Genomic DNA, 18,155 nt, shown 5'->3' with positions numbered 1-18,155 from the left:
GTGATATTTGTGCTACATTTGGGCTCTTTTGTCTCTGGTGGCTATTTTGGGAGACTTATTTGTTATGAAGTTTCCTAATTTCCTCATTTACTACAGTCTCCTCAGTAGGAAATACTTTCAGTTTTTTACTTTGATTCCATGAAGAAGGCATTCAGATGTGTCACACATTTGCCATAAATTCAGAATGGTAGCACTCTAGTTGCTCATTAGATCACTGTAGTAAAGCTACTGCTCACCAGGGAAGTCTGCTGCTGGTATTGAAAGTGCATGTTTCAGTCTGCATGTCAGAATTTTTTAATGAAATAGAAGAGGATTTGAGAAGTCACTCAAAATGTGCCCTCATTTTTCTTTCTGCAGCACTAATAATACTTTCTATGGCAAAATGAACCCCCTCATTTTGTTCCTTTGTAAATTAAATGTTTTAAGAGTTACCACTGTATTCCAATCAAGATGGCTTCAGGTGTGCAATACGTTTGTCATAAGTAGGACTGTTAGCGGTCTAGTTGTTCTTAAGAACACTCTGGGAAGCTGCAGTAGAACACAAAGGAATCAACTGACAGGCTCTGCCCTTGTTGGATGTACATGATTTACTGAGAATGTCAGACTTCATTCTCACATGACTGAGAAAGATAATGTGAATTTACAGAAAGTATGCTCTCAGTTTAGCTTAGAGATCACCTTCCAAACCTCTGGGGGAAAAGCATGAGAAAATAGATTTTTCTCAAACATGATTCATGATATCACAGCAGAAGGCTTTTTCACATGGTAAAATCACCGTAGAACACACCACAATTCCTAAAATGAGTATGGTACCATCAACAAATGATTTATAATGTAACTAAAGTCTGAAAACCTTCTATTAACTGCAATGCTTTTTAATGAGGTGCTATCATGTATATTGGTCCCAAGATGGCTGCCAACACTTCTTGGATGAAGTACTGACAGCCAATCAAATCTCACAATGAGATGTGTGGTTAGGCTCCGCCCAGATATATATGTGATTTTGATTTTCTCAGGAACTACTGAATGGATTTACACCATTTAAGCAAAAGGCACGACTCTGAACCAAGGTCTACCTTTCTGCCAAATTTGGTGTAATTCCGTTCAGCAGTTCGGGCTGAATCTGCGGCTAAAGGTCCTATGTGAGATTGCATGGGGAAAACTCATTTTGGGACCCCCCTTTTTTCTCAGCCCCCGCTACACAAATCATCCCGAGACTTTCAGGATAGGAGCAGATCGGAGCTGGCCAAAAGTTTTGAAAATTTCGCGAAGATTCGTCAACGGGCGCCAAAGTTATTCCAAATAGAATGTTGCGGATTTCCTATGGAAAGTAGGTCCTAACTATAACTACCTACTGGTGACCGCCAGTAAGTAATATATATATATTACCTACTGGCGTTATAGTTAGGACCAAGTTTCCATTGGAAGAGCATTTTTTGTTTTGCTTATAACTTTGGCGTCGTTTGATGAATCTTCATGACATTTTCTACACTAATTCTTTGTTCATATCAGCTCCTATGTTGAAATTTTGGGGGTGATTCGTCAAGGGGGGCCAAGAAAAAAGGGGGGTCCCAAAACGGGTTTTCTCCATGCACTTTCCATAGGAAACTTTAGACAAGGCTACAGGTCGAATTGGGTGTATGGAATTACCCCAAATTTTGCCGAGAGAAGGGTCTTGGTCTAGAAAGCACGCTTTTGTTTATTTGGTGTAAATGCGTTCAGTAGTTTTGGAGAAATATTGAAATTTACAGATATCGATATTTGGGAATTCTGTCATCTGATTGGCTGAGGCGTTACGAGCACAAGCTTGCTGGTTATTGGCTGCGAACGGTTGCAACTAGGAAGTGTTGGCACCCATGTTGTGATTCAGTTGAAGCGAATAAGGGGAAAAAAGGGGAAAACATGTAGGAAAGAGGAGGGTAGGAGCGCTGTGAGCTCTGTGGGGTGGTTAGGGTGTGCTATACAGGGTGTGTGAAGTGGAGTATTCACCCCTACCGGTGTTAAGTGCTGTTTTGCTCAGAGTGAGATGGTGCTGAGGTGAGGTACTGGTACACTCGGGCATGAAACCGTGCGCCTAAACCGTGAGCTGATTGCTGTAAACTGCTGTGCTCTGGGCACTGTAGCATAGCTGTGCAAGTGGTGTTAGTATGCGTTTAGACTATAGCGGGAGTGGGAAGCAAACTACTCACTCCTACCGGTCTGAAGACTCGGGGATCAAACCGTGAGCCTAAGCCGTGAGCTGATTTCTGTAAAGTGATGTGCTGTGGGCGCTGTAGGATACTGGCCGCTGTAGCATACCTGTGTAAGTAGTGTTAGTATGCGTTTATACTATACAGGGAGTGGGAAGCGAACTACTCACCCCTACCATTGTGAAGACTCGAATGCAGTGTTTTAGCAAGCAGGAATAAAGAAATAATCATGAAGAATATAATGCAGAATGTTGCAATGCCACAGAAGACAAATGATGAAATCAGGTGTGTCTAAGAAAGTGACTGTGTGTAATAAAGCAATGGAGTCTGCAAGTTATATGAAAAGTGTCTTTATTTAAGTGCCATAAAAGGACCCACTGGTGCAAGAGCTAAGGCATCCAGCTGAGGCAAACTCCAACCGCTTCTGCTGTATTCAAACCTAAGCTCCTGCATCAGTGAATTCCACATTACATGTTACAGTTCCATGTGACATAAACAATACCTATTAGACATGAATGACTAAATGCTATAAGGAAAATAAAGGTAGGATACGATTATCAAATGTATCCTTTAAGAAAACAAAACCAAACAAAGAAAATTCAGAAATGTAATCATCAAACTTCTTAGGTACCCTGGTACTCCTTTTTTGTAACACAAAATTATCAACAGCAGAACAGTCTGCAATCTCTTCTACAGTAGATTCAATCTGGTGCATGTCAGAATTGGTAATAGTTCTTCTCACATCGGAACTTTGAGGAGGAACACAAACATTGCGCTTCTCAGAAGCACATTCGGTACCCTTCTTGTCAAACCATACATTATTGTCTTCAGCCCTTTCAAAAAAACATTCTTGTGCAAGAGCTAAGGCATCAGGCTGAGGCAAACTCCAACCGCTTCTGCTGTATTCAAACCTAAGCTGCTGCATCAGTGAATTGCACATTACATGTTACAGTTCCATGTGACATAAACAATAGCTATTAGACATGAATGAGTAAATTCTATAATGAAAATAAAGGTAGGATACGATTACCAGACTGTGCCAACTAGTTCCTAAACAATGTCGTGTTCTTTGATCTTGATCGCCAGCTTGTTAACAGAGGCTGAGGATGAGCTAATTTGTGTGAAAGGGCTTCGTGGATAACCGGCAGGCAGAGAGACATGTGCACAAAGAATAGACATGGTTTCAAAATGGATGTCGGGTTTAGGCTAATTTAGCAAGTAAATAGCGTATTTGCATAGTCCATGCATCACCCATCCCTGGTTAGGCTGGAGACGTAAGGGGCAATAATGAAAACAGAGTTCAAATGCCTGAGTATACTTAGAAAGTTATTATATGAAAATAGTTCAATTGAAGTGTATTAAAAAAAGTTATAAGAAAAAGTCAAAACAGTTGGAAAAAATCAATCCAAGGATAACGTGAATTTCTTACAAGTCTTGGAGATTGCAGTCCGGAAGTTCTTCTGCGTAATGTTCCAAGAGGGGATTGTTGCCATCATATGAGAAAAGCGAAGCGATCCAATTCATATCCCCAAAGGTACAGTAATGTTCCTCGAATGTTGGAGTGGCAATTTGAATTGGCTGGCAGTCTGCGATGTTGTCAAAGGTCGCACGTTGCAGGAGATCTTTCACAGCTGGGAAGAAATCCCATTCCGCCAGGATACCATTTTGCATTGCATCCGCCATTGCTCCACTGCCCGAACAATCAAGTTCATGGTTTTCAAGATACTCCATTACCTGCTGGATATCGGGAGCGATTGTTGGGATGTTGGCAAGGCATAGATCCATTCCCCAGTCGAATGGGTAAGTTTTGCAATAAAAAGATGGTTGCACACAGATTGCATATGTGTAAATAAATGTCATGTTGTAGCTGGCTCCCATAATAGATAGAGGCAGGCAGCTGAAAAGTTTTTCCATTTTTTCACGGTATTGATGTAGCTTTGCGTAGAGGCGCATTCTGTCGGACATGATTGTTACCACAGGGAGCATAGCCATTTTTACGAGCAAAAATAGTAGTAGATGGCCGCAAACAGAGCGAGAATTATGGGCACTGTTCCTGTTATTCCAGAGATGATCGAATAAATAAAGTCTGGTATTATACCAAAAACAGTTTGAAAGCCTATGACAAGGCCGGAGGAGACCGAGTTAAAAAAATTGCCAGACCTTGAGTGTCAGATGTGTTGAAAATTGTGTAACAATTCACAAAGTGTACTGGGAGGTTCGTATTTAAAAGGGACTGTATTTTACTTGAAGTTCGTGCTATCTGCAGTCGATACATTTCTTTTGCAGAAGTGCCTGTTGAGCTTCTTCTTTTTTATGTAACTGATGTGCACACAATGGTGGCACATCATGTGGCATTAAGATGTTACTGATGCTCACTTCTGTGGTCTATTATGTTTTTTCTTCCTAGGTATAGACTAGGAGCGGTATACACCATGCAGCTGCAGCCAGATTATAGGTATAGAGGCTCACTGCCCGCCCTGATTGATTTAGAGGGTATTTTATTTGGTTTTGTTTCACGTGCACTTTAATTTTATAGTTTTGGTCCTGAAGAAGCGCCAATGACCATTAAGGCGACGCAGGCGCGAAACATGTCGACCTATGACCTTTTTGACACCCAGGCATAGTGTGCCGCAGGGGCAAGATTTTACACAGCAGTTAAGTCTGTGAAGGGTATACAATCTAAACATTTGCTGCATGTTTACCCTCCATTAACTGATTCATCACTATGCACACACTTTTGTCACCCTCATCGGACGCCCACCCCACACACCCGCTTGCACCATCCAGCAGTCCAAGAAAAGATCTCCGACAAAGAGACCCTTCGGGGGACCCGTAGGGAATTGCAGCGCCGGCCCTACGAGGAGCAAACGCCCGATGATGAAGCATGACACTCCTTGGGGTGTGTGAGGGCAACAGAGGACTAAATGTGTTCCTTCACTTCACTAGTGGGCCCCCATCACCTAGGACCTCTGCTTTCTTCCTTTGTCTTTCCTTTCTAATAAATGGGTGACTTTTTGCACCTTTACGCAAGGGTGACTGTTTGCACCCTGCAATAGGAACAATGTCCTTTTTGTGGTTTTGATATGGGAATAGACATTGCCACAGGAAGTTACTCCGTTTGAAACAGTAAGGACATACGGTATGCCAGCTCACACTCTGTAGCATTCCATGTTATTAAGAACCAGATAACTGCTATTAGAAAACAGTGTGAATGTTGGTCTGATTGTGGGAGTTGACGTGCTTTTAAGAAAGCACGCAAGATTGGGGGCTGTAAGCTTAGAAGCATCGTGCAGTTGGACATTCTAGCATAGTAATGAATGACTGCCATTGTGGTCACACTTTTCACCTGTGAGAAAAACTTCTGTATCCTCTTTAAGACAGCGATATGTAAATGGGAGAAACCACTGCTCGTGAATAAACGCGCTACCTTATATAATCACATACAACATGACAAACAACATGTACACCTAGAAGACACAACGACACTACGTACTGTGGGAACCGTGGCTAGCCATGTACACAAACCAAACATGGCATGGCACCTCTGCCTCACAGTGCAGAATGCGGGGAGAGATGGGAGCAAAGTATGTGTGAAGGTGGCAAGTGATTCTCGATTATAAAAGTATACAATGCAAAGTGTTGAGGGGATGTGCCGGAGAGACTTGAATATGCAGAGCACAGACATGTACATGTCAACATCCACTGATGGTCTATTGAGTGAAGTGGACAGTGGATGCAACCATGATAATACAGTCAGTAGGGAAGATTACGAAAACATAGTGTGTACGTGCCCCCTCCCCCCCAAATCTTTAGCGTAGTGGGCTGGCTCGGCATACGCAAGGCTAGCGTAGGGGTATGAATAAAAGGCATGTTTCTCTGGGTGTGGTTCTCTTCCAGAATGGCGAACGTGTCTGCCAGGTCTGCGCAGCTGACACCACCACGAGGCTGATGCCGTTAGCGCAGGTGGGTGCGTGAATGATGTTCTCAGTCTGCTGGTACCCAGAAACTGTCATGGCCGCTGCAACGCACATATGCCCCACAGTTCTCCTTTCAACACCGTCGTATGTGAAAGAGGGCCCACCACGTGCCAGCGGAAACTCCTAGGCCGAGGTCTGTGAGCTGGGAAGGCTTCTGAGATCAACGCTGGCTACCGCGACACAGGTACACAGCGTCCAGCCTGAGGCCCAGCACCGTGGAGTGCTCTGTATACTACTAACACAGTAGTCCAACAGGTACCAACAGTGGAACGGTGTCTTGATCCCACAATGGACAATGTTAGAACTGCATCTGAGAGTGGAAATGAAAGAACTCCCTTCGACCAGGTGCAACCAACTCTAGGTCCCAACAGTCGAACGGTGTCTTGATCTCACAATGGACGTTGTCCGATATTACCTGCTGCTTGGTTTTCACAGAACTCCCTCCGTTGAGGTGCATCACACTCTGTGCTTCCGTAGCTAACTGCTGCACATGATTATTGGGCTTGGTTGACTGTAGTCAGTGGACTACACCGCGGTACAGCAGGTCCAAACATTGAAACAGGGTCTTGATTCTATGATTGAGGATGTCAGAAGTTAAAGTGTGTGATGATTTCTGTGTACCTCCTCCGATCAGGTGCAACCAACTCCGTGCTTGCGAATCCAACGGCACGTGACTGTGAGGCGTTAATGACCACTGTCTCTGGCCTACACTGCGGTCAGCAGGGCTCACAATTCAGATGGAGTGTTGATTGTTAAATTACGGAATCCAGTAGGCAACTAACTACAACGTCTATTGAAATATATACAATATCCTTTTAGTATACTTGCTTGAAGAACTTTTTTTTAGATGAGTTATAGGTTTAGTACAATGATCAAATTCTTCTTGGTAGTGGAAAAGAACACTGAATACAGTCTACACTGTGGACAGCAGAGATCGCAATTCGAATTGTTTTGATTTATTTATTGCAGAGTTTTTTGTAAGTTATGTTGTTGTATTTTGTGAAGAGGAAGTGAGAAAAAGTATTCATGGATGTCTGTGCTGACTACTGCCTTCAATTTACACTGCAGACAGCAGTGTTCACAATTCAGATGGAGTCGCTATTGTGGATGACACAGTCCTGTAGGCAAAAGACATTGCTCCAGTGTGCTCTGTCCACACTACGTATACGCATCATCGCAGGCTCCGCATACACTTTTTGTTGCTTCGTGCACTGCAAACAGGGCAACGCCACGTGTCTGTGGGCCCTTGCTGACTGCTCTCTCTGGCCTACACTGTAGACAGTAGTGTTCACAATTCAGTTCGAGTTGCTATTGCAGATGATGCAGTCCTGTAGGCAACAGACATTGCCCCTGGTACGTCCCACCCGCAGCACGGATCATCGCTGGCTGTGCACATGCTGAATGCTTTTGATGTGGCTATCTGAGTGCACTAGAACTGATGGACCCTTTATGATACAATCTTTTTGTGTATTTTTTCAGATCTACTGCCTGTATCTTAGTATACCACAAGTTATGGTTCTTTTACGATAGAATCTTTTGTTGATTATTTCGCATCTACTGTCCCTACCTTACTGCAGCACAAACTATTGACCCTTTTATTATTGAATGTCTGTGTGATATCCAATGATTACTGTTGTAGTTGATGCTAGCAGCAACCATTCCCTGAGGGCTGGTTTACACTCACCCCACAGGCATTCAGCACAGACGTCTGTAATGACAAACCTTAGATCTCCCCTGGACCAAGGAATCTACCGTCACTTTCCCAGGGAGAGAATATCAGTTCCAAACTTATGGAATATAACATATACACAGCACTTCCTAAGGTGGGCAAACTTTCAACACTCCCCCAAAGGCAAGGCAAGAAAACAATAATTTGCGCATCACTTGTGAGGAGTAGCGCCAACTTCCTATAACACAATTACCTGCTAGAAGGGAATTCACCCATCCTTCTACAACAGAATACTTGGCCAAGAAGAGTCCATACCTCCTGCTAAAAGGAAAAGAAGAATTGGTATATCTGGGATGTATTTATTAGTAAATAACATCACACAGTAAGCCAAATGCACCTAACATAGCAGACTCTAACATATCAATAGTATGATTGAAACTCAATCAAGACAAATATATATTTAGAAATATATATATATTTAAGAATCAGAAAATAAGAAGGAAAGGAAAGAATTCAGAGACAGTTAGTAGCAGAGACAGTAGCAGAGACACCTCACCTAATGCTCCATTTCACCCCACTTTGCTCAAGGGGAGTCCATTGCTTGAACCGGGCGAAAGCTCAGAGGTGACCCCACTTTCCGTGACAACACGTCTGCTCCACGGAAGAACTTCCACCAAGCCAGTGTAGACTCCCCTTTTTAATACACATTCAAAACACAGCGAAGCTTCTAGCAAGCCACGCCCCCTAGTTCTCATGAGAGCCAGTACCAGCCTGCTTCAAGGTCAGACCAAGGGTTGATCAGGCCCCTGTTATGACTAAAAGTCAAACCATGTACATTCCTCTGATAAGAACCAGTTCTCTCTAGTCAGTAAAATGCGAAAAACAGCAGGAAAGCAAAACATGCCCTCTTCTTCACAGAAAATGGCTTCAGAGTTAGTTAAGCCATGCACACAAAGGCCCAAAGCAAGATGGAATCAAAAAAGCAAGGAGCACCTATAATTCTCATCCACACAACTTACAAGCACCACTGTGCACACAGAAAAGTTTGAAGCAAGGTAAAGTCAGAAGGATGAATGACATTAGACCACGTCAAAGCAATAGGTCAAAGTCATAATTCACCTAACCCAAATAACATCCCTCAGTATACAACATTGAGCACATGTGTGCACCACCACCCACAGCACTGCACCTCAACATCCCATACCTTCTATTCTTGGAAAGACTATTCCACTAAAAGACAGAAGAAAAGCAGGCATATGCAAACCCATCCTACATTAAGGCTAAGGTAACATAACACACTAAAGTCAGTACAGAATGGTGGTGGTTGAGGGTCATCATAGGGTGTCAGACCACAAAAGTGGCTGATTCACTACATTGCACCCCATGACCCTTGATCATCACCATTCACATATGTCAAAAACAAAATCTAGCAAAAACATAACTGAAAAACAAAACTATCATTAACCCCTTCAGTGCCCCGCCCTTTCCCCGCCCTGTGCCGGGCCTTTCATTAGCGGGCGGGGTTCATGACGAGATAGTCTCGTCATGGGCACAGCGCAACCGCGCTCCATGACGAGACCATCTCGTCATGGGCACTGAAGGAGTTAAAGCACTGCATATCTCAATTGAAAGCAAAACCATTTAAAACCACATTTCGAAATTAAAAGTCACAAGTACTAAAAAGCACATGTTGAAACAGCAACTCATGTGGCTACACAAAAATGCATAATTCAAAACAAATCATGACTAAAAAGCAACTATGATCGAAATACTCCAGTGTAAAACTGAAAAACTCATCAAAAGTATATGATAATCACTTTAGAGCAAATAAAGTCTGCATTCTCTAAATACATGTAAAAGCAATAACTCAGGTGCATCTAGAAATAGCTCATAGATATCTGGATACACCTTTAAATGAAGACACAAAATAAATGAATCAAGCTTTTGAATGCTCCTAATGCCTCTAATGGTGAAACTGGAAACTCAACTGCCAAACTCATATATTGTAGCAACAGCTACAGGTTATTACTGTTCACTAACTCAGAAAATATCTACGCCGATCGCAGCAAAGCGTCTCTATAGGTCTTCATTCATAAAAACAAAAACAGTCCTTCTGTGTGAAAAAACACACAGCCGTCTCCCATCGCATTGAACTTCACATTGATAAAACAGTTCTGGCAAAGCACATCCTGTAGTTCCCTCTTCTTCACTTTTATATAAGGAGTTACCCTGTGTGAAAGACACACAGCCTCCATGCATGTAAAGTTGGCCTCACATGAAGGAAACAGTTCCACACTTTGCTGATCCCTTTTTGCTTGGAAAGAAGCAGTCCATCATGCTCTCTGGTATATATCAGCAGCTGTATCTCCTTGACAAGGGAGGACCCCATCCAGTCTGGATAGCCACAGGCATCAGCCGCCACCGTCTGGTCTGGCGATCACTCCAGGCTTGGGGGGGAGGAGGGAGAAGGGAGAGGGGGGGAGAGGGAGGGCCCCACTCACACGGGAGAAGGGAGTCCCACTCACACGCGGAGAACTGGGCGAATCTGAAAAAGAAACAAGCATAACTCTTCTTGCAAAAAACATTTGTCAAAAGCACTTCTTTCCGTCTTGCATTTCTAAAAATTCAATATTTTTATTTCTGTCTACATAGCCCTCTTCTAGCACTAGAGAATTATCAAAAAATACTACCAACGCTTTAGCCTCTAAATTCTTGGTAAAATCTCTCTTTTTCTATACACAGCAAGAAGGGCTGGGGCAGTCTCCTTCTCTCACTTCTCTTACTGCACCCCTCACAGGTGCTGCCCCCCTCACAAATCTCTGCGGACAGCAATTGGCCGCTCGCCAAACATAACAAGCAGAGCCTTCTCTGCTGTCTCTAGCTCGCACCTTATCTCCTTCAAGGTCGAAGTGAACTGCACTCCTGCCAACTTTCGTCGACTATCTGCGACTCTCCTCATGGGGGGGGGAGAACCTGTGCCTTTGCAAGCCTCCCAGACATCTATCTCCATGAAGCTGTCCCTGCCTACCGGGGAGAGGAGCTGGAATGACCCCTCCCATAGGAATTCCTCCTCGGACTTCACAGAAAGCCTGAACTCTTCTCAGCGTTGCTGGATGATCTCATTGCAAGCCTCCCAAACATCAATCTGAAAGACGCTTTCAAATGACCCACTCCCAGAACAACTCTTTACATGTCTGAGAGGAAAAACAGCTTTAACCACTCCTTACCTCCAGCAAGACTTCCCATTCTTTAATCTGAAAATGCTCTCCCATTCTGTCCAACTAATTCTAGCAAATTCTTAACTGACATTAGTCTATCGCCTCATGAAAAAAAAACTAAACTGCTCTTGACATATCAAAAAGAAAAAAGCATTGGCAATATCAAAAGTCACATATCAAGTCCCATGCTACTTCTGTAACAATATCTGGGACAGCATCAGTCAAAGAAGGTATATTTGCACACATGCTACACAATTAGGGTCACCACCTCAATCTGTCAAGCCCTGAATGATCTCACTGATCCCTTCACGCCCATCTGGCATTCTGTACTGTTTCAAATTAATTTCCTTTATAACATAGGGCACCTTCACTGGGAAATCTTGTGTTTCAAACTCCACTTCAGGACTTTCTATCAAATCCTGTACAAACTGTTTTTCTGTCTGTACATGCCACTTAATAACCATTGCAATCTCCCATAGGCAAACCACATTTTCTCTAACTCTGTTCTGTCCAGTATCTTTTGGTGCGCAAACGCACAAAATCATCTGCATTTGTCCAGCATCTGAATTTAAAAGTGACCTGTTATTTCCCTGCACTTTCCTGTAACTAAAAAGGGCACATTGCTCTTGAATTAACTCACCAAATAAATGTTCATGTTTATGAAGTGACCACATATCAGACTTATTGTACACAATCTGCTTTTCACATTCAAAATCATATTGTTGCATTTCTCTTTCGAAGCAAAATGTATCATTCACTGTCATGTCTAATTTATGTCCGCAACCGGTGATCGTTAAGCCTAAAACGTTAGTCTGTTCCCTTTCCTGCACATTCCTTCCTGGCACATCTGAATCATTCTGGCAGGTCAAAGTAAACAGCTTCACAGCCTGGTACACCTTTAATTCTGTCTTCAAAGATATATTTTCAAACTGGGCATCAACTAGCTCTGTTTTCAACTCACTACGTTCTTTTAGCAAATGCTCACATGTTTGATGCATATTAACGAACACATTTAAAATAACAACGCTGTCTCTGTCTAAAATGTCATTAATCTCCCGCTGATTAACACCCTGCATCGCAACTCCGGAGTCTGGAATCTCAAGGGAGTCCCACGTTTCAGAGTTATGCTCTGATATCTTACATTCACTTTGCAACTGAAAACATTTTATATGCATTCCTTAACAAACACTTGAAAGGGAGCCAGCCCTTTCTGCCACACGTAGCAAGCTATTTATAAGCACTTTTTACAAAACACACTTAAACACACACACACACACACCAATTCTAACTCAGCACAATTAGCTCACTTCACGAGCCAGCACATCATATAGGCTACCCCCATGCAAATAAATCAATTGATATCTAAGAGTCTGCTTTCAATTTATAAAAAAAAACAAAAAAAACGTATTTCTTCCCCTTTTAAATCAATGTTCAGATCCTGCAACCGACTACGCCAAAAATGTAATGACAAACCTTAGATCTCCCCTGGACCAAGGAATGTACCGTCACTTTCCCAGGGAGAGAATATCAGTTCCAAACTTATGGAATATAACATATACACAGCACTTCCTAAGGTGGGCAAACTTTCAACACTCCCCCAAAGGCAAGGCAAGAAAACAATAATTTGCGCATCACTTGTGAGGCATAGCGCCAACTTCCTATAACACAATTACCTGCTAGAAGGGAATTCACCCATCCTTCAACAACAGAATACTTGGCCAAGAAGAGTCCACACCTCCTGCTACAAGGAAAAGATGAATTGGTATATCTGGGATGTATTTATTAGTAAATAGCACCACACAGTAAGCCAAATGCACCTAACATAGCAGACTCAAACATATCAATAATATGATTGAACATACAATCAAGGCAAATATATATATATTCACAGAAAAAAACATAGGTTTCAGGGGTGTTATAGTTAGCTGCCCATTTCACTCGTACAAAACCATAGAAATTCCTCCGTTATAGTTAGTTCTGCTAACTATAACTCACGCGCCCGTAATGCACTGCTGATGATGTCACATATTGCATCATTCATGACATGGTCAGTGACATCACTGATGACATCTCAAATGACATCACTGATGACATCACTGATGACATCATCCACTGAATGTGGTTTAGTTTGAAATTTAAATATGTATTATATATATACCAATCTGTATTGAAGATTGAGTGGATATATAACTGTCTGGATGGAGAATTTAGTAGCTGTCTGACTGTCTTTTTAAGTGAGTAATTAAAAGTGTCTCACTTAATACATGGATTGGTAACGAAACTATGTGAATGTGTGCAGCACAGTCTCTGTTGTTGTATAACATGCTGCCTCAGTTGGTCACTAACCACATGAGTGTGTATATTAGTTATTGATTAGTTGGGTGAGTATTTGTATGGGACACTGAGTTTGTGTGTGGTTGGATGGGGTGTGTGTAACTCTATGCATAGATGTGTGAATGGTTGATTGACTAGGTGTATGGGTTTAAGAGTGCATGTGGAAACAGTTGTTTGGGTGACTGAGTGTATTTATTTGTGTGTTGGTGAGCGAATATATGTTTAGTTGTACATCTTCAACAAAGTAAAAAAATAAAAGGCATTGTATGTGAGAGTTGGTGTATATAAATAAGTTTGTGTAAGAGTCAGTGATTGTGAGAGTAAATATATGAATGAGTGTATAATTGTAATGGTGCTGTTTTAACATATTAACGATGAGTTACTATGTGTTTGAATAAATGAGGTGTCGTTGGATAATTGTGTAAGTGAGTAAATTTAAGTGCGATACATTTTTTTCATGAGTGAGTAGGATGAATGCATAACCGACTAAGATGACTGCTGATGTGTCTCTGTTTATATATGTGTATAAGTGCATTTGATAGTGTTCTATTAATTAATGACTGCATGTATAGATGAATCTGTTGTTGAATGGGTAGTTGTGTGTGTAGACTTAGGAATCAGTGAGTGAGTATGTAGTAACTGGTATTGGTGTGTCAATGGTTTCAAATATGGTACTCTGTATTTTACAGTGAGTGATGAAAGGTTATAATAGTGTGTGATGTGGTGTATCCGATTGTCAAGTGGATGATGTCATCAGTGATGTCATTTGAGATGTCATCAGTGATGTCATCAGTGATGTCACTGACCATGTCATGAATGATGCAATATGTGACATCATCAGCAGTGCATTGCGGGTGCGTGAGTTATAGTTAGCAGAACTAACTATAACGGAGGAATTTCTATGGTTTTGTACGAGTGAAATGGGCAGCTAACTATAACACCCCTGAAACCTATGGTTTTTTCGGTGAATTTCTAAGGTTTTTTAAATGCTAATTTCTAACTATAACGTCTCTGAAACCTATGTTTTTTTTCAGTGAATTTCAAAGGTTTTTTAAATGCTAACTTTTAAGTGTGATAGTAGTTATATCTATTTTTTTGTACTGATTTTCTACAGTTTTTTAACTGTTTATTTATAAATATTTTATTCATTAAATAACATATTTTTCTGAAAATTGAAAAAAATAAATTCTTAATTAAAACTGAAATATTGATTAATTTTCTTGTTTTCATTTTTTATTTTAATATATTTATATCATTTTCTTTTAAAAAAATCAATTTTTTTTCGCAGTCGCGCACTCAAAGTGTACACATCACGGTGGGTGCGCGCATTCTAGCCGCCATTTTAGAAAAGTCATGAAGGATCCGCGTATGGTGTGCGACGGCTGCGTGTTTTTCAGTTACATCATATACATTTAATATCACGTGATATGCGCGATTGGTATGCGACCAGTCTGCGACTCCTGCTCCCGCGCATTTGCGACACATGCGCATTACGGTAAAAGATGTTTGCGCGCTTGCGGGTCCCGCGTGACATCATATACGTGCTGGGGCGTGCTGGGTGCGCGACTCCCGCAAAAAAAAATTATGTTCCAAAATGATATGTATGTGTCTTTAATATACATTTTAAGGCAAGAGATTATGTAAGGTATTCATCAAAATAATATATTTGTACTTATAAGAAACTTATATTATTTTTTAATATATTTTCGCGAAGTCGGGTGCGTGCGTCGTGAGTGCAGAAAACCAGGTCAGCAGAGCTGCTGTAGAGCCAGAGGATCTGGTCAGCAGAGCTGCTCTAGAGCCTAAGAACTAGGTCAGCAGAGCTGCTCTAGAGTCAGAGAGCCAGGTCAGCAGTGCTGCTGTAGAGCCAGAGAAACCAGGTCAGCAGAGCTGCTTTAGAGGGAGAGAACCAGGCCAGCAGAGCTGCTTTAGAGCCAGAGAACCAGGTTAGCAGAGCTGCTTTAGAGCCAGAGAACCAGGTCAGCAGAGCTACTCTAGAGCCAGAGAACCAAATCAGCAGAGCTGCTTTAGAGCCATAGAACCAGGTCAGCAGAGCTGCTTTAGAGCCAGAGAACCAGGTCAGTAGAGCTGCTCTAGAGCCTAAGAACCAGGCCAACAGAGCTGCTCTAGAGCCAGAGAACCAGGTCAGCAGAGCTGCTGCAGAGCCAGAGAAACCAGGTCAGTAGAGCTGCTTTAGAGGGAGAGAACCAGGTCAGCAGAGCTTCTATAGAGCCAGAGAACCATGTCAGCAGAACTGCTTCAGAGCCATAGAACTGGGCCAACGGAGCTGCTTTAGAGCCAGAGAACCAGGTCTTCAGAGCTGTTGTAGAGCCAGAGAACTAGATCAGCAAAGCTGCTCTGTAGCATAAGAACTAGGTCACCAGAGCTGCTCTAGAGCCAGAGAACCAGGTCAGCAGACCTACTGTAGAGCCAGAGAAACCAGGTCAGCAGAGCTGCTTTAGAGAGAGAGAACCAGGTCAGCAGAGCTGCTTTAGAGCCAGAGAACCAGGTCAGCAGAGCTGCTCTAGCTGACACTGACTGACTGACACTGACTGACTGACACTGACTGACTGACACTGACTGACACTGATTGACACTGACTGACACTGATTGACTGACACTGACTGACTGACACTGATTGACTGACACTGACTGACTGACACTGATTGACTGACACTGACTGACATTGATTGACTGACACTGACAGACTGACTGACACTGACTGACTGACATTGACTGACATTGACTGACACTGACACTGACTGACTACTCTCTACTACTCTACTACTGACTCTCTACTACTCTCTACTACTCTCTCTACTACTCACTCTCTACTACTTACTCTCTACTACTCTCTACTACTCACTCTCTACTACTCTACTACTCTCTACTACTCACTCTCTACTACTCACTCTCTACTACTCACTCGCTACTACTCTCTACTACTCACTCTCTACTACTCACTCTCTACTACTCACTCTACTACTTTCTACAACTCTCTACCACTCACTCTCTACTACTCTACTACTCACTCTCTACCACTCTCTACTACTCACTCGCTACTACTCTCTACTACACTCTCTACTACTCTCTCTCTCTACTACTCTCTACTACTACTCTCTACTATTCACTCTCTACTACTCACTCTCTACTACTCACTCTACTACTCTCTGCTGCTCTCTAGCACTCACTCTCTACTACTCTACTACTCTTTCTCTACTACTCACTCTCTACTACTATCTCTACTACTCTCTACTACTCACTCTCTACTACTCACTCTACTACTCACTACTACTCACTCTCTACTACTCTCTACTACTCACTCTCTACTATTCACTCTCTACTACTCACTCTCTACTACTCGCTCTCTACTACTCACTCTCCACTACTCACTCTCTACTACTCGCTCTCTACTACTCACTCTCTACTACACGCTCTCTACTACTCACTCTCCACTACTCACTCTCTACTACTCACTCTCTACTACTCACTCTCTACTACTCTCTACTACTCTGTCTGCTACTCACTCTGTACTACTCACTCTCTACTACTCTACTACTCTCTACTACACGCTCTACTACTCACTCTCTACTATTCTCTACTACTCACTCTACTACTCTCTCCTACTCTCTACCACTCACTCTCTACTACTCTACTACTCACTCTCTACTACTCTCTCTCAACTACTCACTCTCTACTACTCACTCTCCACTACTCTATACTACTCACTCTGTACTACTCTCTACTACTCACTCTCTACTACTCACTCTCTACTACTCACTCTCTACTACTCTCTACTGCTCACTCTCCACTACTGATTCTCTACTACTCACTCTCAACTACTCTCTACTACTCACTCTACTACTCACTCTCTACTACTCTACTACTCTCTCTACTTCTCACTCTCTACTACTCTCTCTACTACTCACTCTCTACTACTCACTCTCTACTACACACTCTCTACTACTTGCTCTCTGCTACTCGCTCTCTACTACTCTCTAGTACTCACTCTAATACTCACTCTCTACTACTCTCTACTACTCACTCTCTACTACTCCACAACTCTCTACTACTCACTCTCTACTACTCATGCTCTACTACTCTACTACTCTCTACTACTCTCTCTCTACTACTCACTCTCTACTACTCACTCTCTACTACTCTCTACTACTCACTCTCTACTACTCTCTACTACCCACTCTCTACTACTCTCTCTACCACTCACTCTCTACTACTCTCTACTACTCACTCTCTACTACTCTCTCTCTACTACTCACTCTGCTACTCACTCTCTACTACTCTCTACTACTCACTCTCTACTACTCACTCTCTACCACTCTCTACTACTCACTCTCTACTACTCTCTCTCTACTACTCACTCTCTACTACTCACTCTCTAATACTCACTCTCTACTACTCACTCTCTACTACTCACTCTACTACTCTCTACTACTCACTCTCTGATACTTTCTCTACTACTCTCTACTACTCTCTACTACTCACTCTCTACTCTCTATTACTCGCTCTCTACTCTCTACCTCTCTACCTCTCTACCTCACTACCTCTACCTCTCTACCTCTACACCTCTACCTATACACCTCTACCTCTCTACCTCTCTGTACATGCACACATATGCACATATATATATGCATATATATGCATTTATATATGTATGTATATATATATACATATATAAACATATAATCTGCATATCTATATAAATATAAATTCATGCAAACATATACATATACATATATGCAAACATATG

General features: G+C 42.2%; 1 long non-coding RNA gene across 1 annotated transcript in view; it reads right to left on the bottom strand.

Moving 5' to 3' along the window:
• Window positions 1–8,348: 8,348 nt before the first annotated feature.
• LOC146798015 (uncharacterized) overlaps window positions 8,349–18,155 on the bottom strand; it is a 56,448-nt gene continuing 46,641 nt past the window's right edge. The window contains exons 3-4 of the long non-coding RNA XR_014969088.1: window positions 12,727–12,794; window positions 8,349–10,380 (exon numbers count right to left, since the gene is read on the bottom strand). This is a non-coding gene — a long non-coding RNA (uncharacterized LOC146798015). The remainder of the gene's footprint in view (window positions 10,381–12,726; window positions 12,795–18,155) is intronic.

The sequence above is a fragment of the Triturus cristatus genome, chromosome 9 (genome assembly GCF_964204655.1).
Source record: "Triturus cristatus chromosome 9, aTriCri1.1, whole genome shotgun sequence".
Taxonomy (NCBI): domain Eukaryota; kingdom Metazoa; phylum Chordata; class Amphibia; order Caudata; family Salamandridae; genus Triturus; species Triturus cristatus.
The sequence above is the reverse complement of the archived record's forward strand: the minus strand, read 5'-3'. Positions and strand labels throughout refer to the sequence as shown.